The following is a 6,602-nucleotide window of genomic DNA, read 5'->3' on the forward strand; positions in this document are numbered from 1 at the left end:
TTAGTTATGCTGCAATAGCTGTAGACTGCTAGGAATTCCCATGATGCATTGAGTTTTTGTTCTTTTTTTTTCAATATTTTATTTTAATTTTTTCAGCATAGAAAACCCCTCAACAAACAAATACAGCTCAGGCGCTGAGATGATAGGACAGGAAATAGCACAATAATAATAATCAATAGGGAAAGACGAAAGAAAACATTAAAATTAGAAACTACCAGTATCCATAATGAATTAAATGTCATGATTATGTAATAAACAGGGAAATTGCAGTGCCATGGTACATGTTTATACAACGTGAGCTTTCTCAAGGTGAGTACAAAACGGAGTCCAGGATTTTGAGAAAACATTTGCTGCAGGTGTTTGCAGGTATCGAACTTTCTCCAGCTGAATGACTGACAACATGTCATTGAGCCAGACACTGAAGGAGGGAGGAGCAGCGGACTTCCATTCCTTTAGAATAAGTCTTTTCGCAATCATCATTCCGAGGTCGATTGGCACCCGCACAATCGCAGGGATAGTTCTGGAACGTACACAGCCAGAAACTGCAATTTCTGGATTGGGTGAGATGGAGATCCCATAAGCTTTAGAGTACCAATCAAATATTTTGGACCAAAAATTGGTCAATGAGGGGCAATGCCAGAAAGCGTGAGCCAATGTGCTCTCTGTTGTTTTACATCTGTCACATATGGGAGAAGTTGAAGGATAAATTTTGTGTAGCCGAACTTTGGAATAATGTAGCCGATGGACAATTTTAAATTGTATTAATTGATGTCTGCTGTTAACAGAGCAGGAATGAATTTTTGATAGGCATTTGTCCCACATTGATTCTGATATTTCTATGCCCAATTCCTCCCTCCAAGCGTCTCTTATCCTCGTAGTCTGCACTTCAATGCTATCATCAAACAAATGTACAATTGTAGAAATCAAGTGTTTGGAGTAAGGAGGGCTCAGGAACACCTTAAAAAGGTTATGTTCATGTGGAACATCTTGGTAATTCTTCATATTGGATTGCATAAAATGCCTGACTTGTAGGTAACGGTAAAAATGTGAGTGCGGTAAATCAAATTTTTGCTTAAGCTGATTAAATTATGCAAATTTTCCATCTATATAAAGATCTTTCAATTTGATCAAGCCCTTCCCCTTCCAAACATAGTAGGATTTATCATCCCAAGGAGGCAAAAAGGCATGGTTATCACATATTGGTGCCTCCACAGAGGAGTTTGGCAGTTCAAAAAAACCTCTAACTTGGTTTAAAATCCGCACAGATTGTTTCAGAACAAACCCCAGTTTCTTAAGACTCTCAGCCCTCCCTACTTTTGAGAAAAGCAGGGCCTCTAGAGAGGAGTCCCTTACAATGCCAGCCTCCATTTTAACCCAAAGGGGGATGTTGAAATCACCAAGATCTGAGGATGTCTGTTGCTCTTAGATTTGCAGCCCAGTAATAATGTTTAAATATTGGTAAACTCAGACCTCCCTCTAATTTGGATTTTTGTAGATGTAGTTTTGAAATCCTAGGATTCTTGTTGTTCCATATGTAAGAAGTAATAACTGAGTCCAACTCCTTAAAGAAAGAGGAAGTGAGATAAATAGGAAGATTTTGGCAAAGATACAGAAATCTAGGAAGAGAGACCATTTTTATGGAATTTATACGACCGACCATAGACAGGGGAAGAATTTTCCATGACTCAATGTTATGCTTTAATGTTGATAAGAATTCAGCAAAGTTCAAGCTAAAAATTAATTTGGGATCTTTAGGAACAGTTAATCCAAGGTATCTGAGACGGTTGTTAACTATTTTGAAGGGAACATTACAAAGAAAACTCGGCGAACCGGTTTTAGATAAAGGCATAAGTTCACTCTTAACCCAGTTAATTGTATATCCTGAAATTTTGCCAAATGAGGTGACCAGATTAAGAAGGGATGGTACAGATTCTTCTGCATTACGCAGGTATAATAGTACGTCGTCTGCGTACAAACTAATAACAGTTTCAACACCCCCGACCAAGAGCCCTTGTATTTTTGGATGTGCTCTTATCTTAATCGCAAGGGGCTCTAATGCCAGAGCAAATAGAGCAGGGGACAGGGGGCAGCCCTGCTGAACAGAGCGCTGCAAAGGAAATGGCGCCGACCTCTCTCCATTTGTGAGAACTGAACAGATTGGATTTGCGTATACTAATTTTACCCAAGATATAAATATTTCACCAAACCCAAACTTCCGTAATGACTCGAACATATAAAACCACTCAACCTGATCAAAGGCTTTATGTGCATCAAGAGCTAAAATTGCTGCTCCTCCCGAACTACCATGGTCAGAATAAATGGTGTTCAGAAGACGCCCAACGTTGAAGAAAGAAAGTCTGCCAGGGATAAATCCTGTTTGATCAGGGTGAATAATGGAGGTCAGGTGCTTGTTCAGTCTAGTTGCTAAAATTTTGGTTATCACCTTTCGATCAAAATTTTGAAGAGCAATTGGCCTGAAGTTAGCAGGATCGGAGTCATCTCTGCCTTTCTTCAAGATTAACGAAATATTTGCTTCATACAGAGTTTGGGGTAGTACGCCCCTGTTTTTAGAATCACGCATCATCCTAAGCAAGAATGGAGCAAGACCATCACAAAATTTCTTATAAAATTCTACGCCAAAACCGTCAGGGCCTGAGCCTTCCCAGATGCAAATGACTTAATAGCAGCTACCACTTCTTGCAATGTAAAGTCCAAATCGAGTTGATCTCTGGCAGCTTCATTTAGCCTAGGCAGACTGAGAGAATCAAAAAAGTAATTCAAGGCAGACTGTGTTACATTCAGCTGGGAAGAGTACAACTCCTGATAGAACTCTCTGAAGCGCTTATTAATTTCTATAGGGTTTGTTAGAAAAGCACCAGATTTAGATCTTATTTTGTGAATTGCTCTCGAAGCTTGTGTTCCTTTTAGTTGTTGCGCTAGCAATTTCCTGGGTTTGTCTCCTATCTCAAAATGTTTATGTTTCAGCTTCAGTAGTAGATTGGTAACCTGGTCAGTCATAATTGCATTGTATTCGTATTTGAGTTTTAATATTTCTCTGTAATCCTCAGGTGATTTAGAATTCTGGTAAGCCCTTTCTAGACGAGGAATGGCACTATTAATTTCAGAAAGTCGCTTCATCTTTTCCTTTTTGAGGCCTGAGCTATAGGAAATAATTTCGCCACGCATTACGACTTTTAATGTTTCCCACAGTGTTGAATCAGAGACCTCTCCGTTGTCATTTGAGTCAAGAAAGTCCTTGAGTTTGGGCGTAATATATTTAATAAACTTTTCGTCACTGAGAAGGGTTGGATTGAAACGCCAGGAATAGTTCACTTTAGGCAAACTTAGACTCAGTGATATAGCTGTGGGACTGTGATCAGAAATCAAAATATTATGATATCTGGAATTTGAAATTTGAGAAATAAGGCTTGAACTGACCAAAAAATAATCAATTCGACTGTAGGATTTGTGGACGCCAGAGTAAAACGAGTAATCTTTATCAGTGGGATGTTGAAGTCTCCAAATGTCCACTAAGTTTCTAGCTTTAGAAAGATTATTCAGAAGCCGCACAGAGGCAATCTCTGGGGGAGGGCGAGTTGACAGCCGATCAAGGTAAGGGTCTAAATAGCAGTTCCAATCTCCTGCTATTACTATATTTGAGTCAGTATCATCCGGTAGCAAGTCAAACACCTTTCTGAAAAACATAGGCTCATCTGTATTTGGACCATAAATATTTAGTAGGGTTAATGGGAGAGAAGCTATCATCCCTGAAACCATTATGTATCGTCCCTGAGGATCATTGATTACAGATTTTAGTTGGAATGGGACATTTTTCTTAAATAGTATGGCTACCCCCCTGGCATGTGATGTAAAGGGTGACTGATATATTTGAGATATCCAGTTACATTTTAAAACATGCCGCATTGTAGATTTTATATGGGTTTCTTGCAGAAAAATTACATCTGCACATAGAGATTTCAAATGTTTAAATACTTTACCCCTTTTGACAACTGAACCAAGTCCTCTAACATTCCATGATACAAGCTGCAAATCCCTGTTTCCCATTTGTATACTAGCCTGTGACCTAGCCATTATAGTGGGGAAAAATGAAAAAAAGAAAAGTGATAAGGAGTGACATTGTTCATACAAAATGACCGAAAGTCATAAACTGGCAGTAATGAAACTAGTGCACATGAACTGTAGAACAAGAACAAATCAAAACATAACCCACCCTTTCCCCCAAAAACGCGTCCCCCGGAACCTGACGCATAACACCCCCTCTTCACTTCGAAGGGAGCTGCTGGGCAAAGATATCTTCACGCCCACCACTCAGAATAAAAACATAAAAGTGCTGTGAATTACCACCACCATGTAATAGAAAAAGCAAACATCATTCACTGAGAAAATGTTACACCAGTAAGGATGTCTCATCTAAAGTTGTTGGTATAATGTTGTACTTGAAAGTCCAAAGCCAGTTCTCAGCATGGTGTCTTAATATTAGTCAGGCATTCCTGCAGTCAGAACCACTACAGTTACCTTACACTGAGACCTTAATTTCTCATAGTCGACCCATGTCCTTTAATGCAGCGTGCCGCCTCATCTGCGTCGTTGAAGATTGACGGTGCTTGTCCGTCACGCCAGTATACAGTGGGGCAAAAAAGTATTTAGTCAGCCACCGATTGTGCAAGTTCCCCCACTTAAAATGATGACAGAGGTCAGTAATTTGCACCAGAGGTACACTTCAACTGTGAGAGACAGAATGTGAAAAAAAAATCCATGAATTCACATGGTAGGATTTGTAAAGAATTTATTCGTAAATCAGGGTGGAAAATAAGTATTTGGTCACCTCAAACAAGGAAAATCCCTGGCTCTCACAGACCTGTAACGTCTTCTGTAAGAAGCCTTTCTGTCCCCCACTCGTTACCTGTATGAATGGCACCTGTTTGACCTCATCATCTGTATAAAAGACACCTGTCCACAGCCTCAACCAGTCAGACTCCAAACTCCGCCATGGCCAAGACCAAAGAGCTTTCGAAGGACACCAGGAAAAGAATTGTAGACCTGCACCAGACTGGGAAGAGTGAATCTACAATAGGCAAGCAGCTTGGTGTGAAAAAATCAACTGTGGGAGCAATCATCAGAAAATGGAAGACATACAAGACCACTGATAATCTCCCTCGATCTGGGGCTCCACGCAAGATCTCATCCCGTGGGGTCAAAATGATCATGAGAACGGTGAGCAAAGATCCCAGAACCACACGGGGGGACCTGGTGAATGACCTGCAGAGAGCTGGGACCAAAGTAACAAAGGTCACCATCAGTAACACACTACAACGGCAGGGAATCAAATCCCGCAGTGCCAGACGTGTTCCGCTGCTGAAGCCAGTGCATGTCCAGGCCCGTCTGAAGTTTGCCAGAGAGCACATGGATGATACAGCAGAGGATTGGGAGAATGTCATGTGGTCAGATGAAACCAAAGTAGAACTTTTTGGTATAAACTCAACTCGTCGTGTTTGGAGGAAGAAGAATACTGAGTTGCATCCCAAGAACACCATACCTACTGTGAAGCATGGGGGTGGAAACATCATGCTATGGGGCTGTTTTTCTGCCAAGGGGACAGGACGACTGATCCGTGTTAAGGACAGAATGAATGGGGCCAAGTATCGTGAGATTTTGAGCCAAAACCTCCTTTCATCAGTGAGAACTTTGAAGATGAAACGAGGCTGGGTCTTCCAACATGACAATGATCCAAAACACACCGCCCGGGCAACAAAGGAGTGGCTCCGTAAGAAGCATTTGAAAGTCCTGGAGTGGCCTAGCCAGTCTCCAGACCTCAACCCCATAGAAAATCTGTGGCGGGAGTTGAAAGTCCGTGTTGCTCGGTGACAGCCCCAAAACATCACTGCTCTTGAGAAGATCTGCATGGAGGAATGGGCCAAAATACCAGCTACTGTGTGTGCAAACCTGGTAAAGACCTATAGTAAACGTTTGACCTCTGTTATTGCCAACAAAGGTTATGTTACAAAGTATTGAGTTGTATTTTTGTTATTGACCAAATACTTATTTTCCACCCTGATTTACGAATAAATTCTTTACAAATCCTACCATGTGAATTCATGGATTTTTTTTTTTTTCACATTCTGTCTCTCACAGTTGAAGTGTACCTCTGGTGCAAATTACTGACCTCTGTCATCATTTTAAGTGGGGGAACTTGCACGATCGGTGGCTGACTAAATACTTTTTTGCCCCACTGTACATAGAGCCTTGCCGGGTAACGTAGTGTGTGCTTGATTCCATCACTGCGCAGGGTTTGCATCACACCATTAAAAGCGCGACGCTGGTTCATCACTTCGTTGGTGTAGTCCGGGAATATCATCACCTTGTTTCCTTTATACTCGCAGCCTTTTTGCATCCTAGAGCGACGCAGGATCAGCTCCTTCTCCTGAAAATGATGAATGCGGGCCAGGATAGTGCGTGGTTTAGCACCAGCAGTTGGTTTCGCTTGCAGTGCGCGGTGTGCACGATCAACTTTTATCGGATGTGGAAAGTGCTCCTTTCCCAGCAACTCAGGGATAAGCCTAGAAACAAAGTCAGTGGGCATA

This window comes from Neolamprologus multifasciatus, chromosome 12 (genome assembly GCF_963576455.1).
Source record: "Neolamprologus multifasciatus chromosome 12, fNeoMul1.2, whole genome shotgun sequence".
Taxonomy (NCBI): Eukaryota; Metazoa; Chordata; class Actinopteri; order Cichliformes; family Cichlidae; genus Neolamprologus; species Neolamprologus multifasciatus.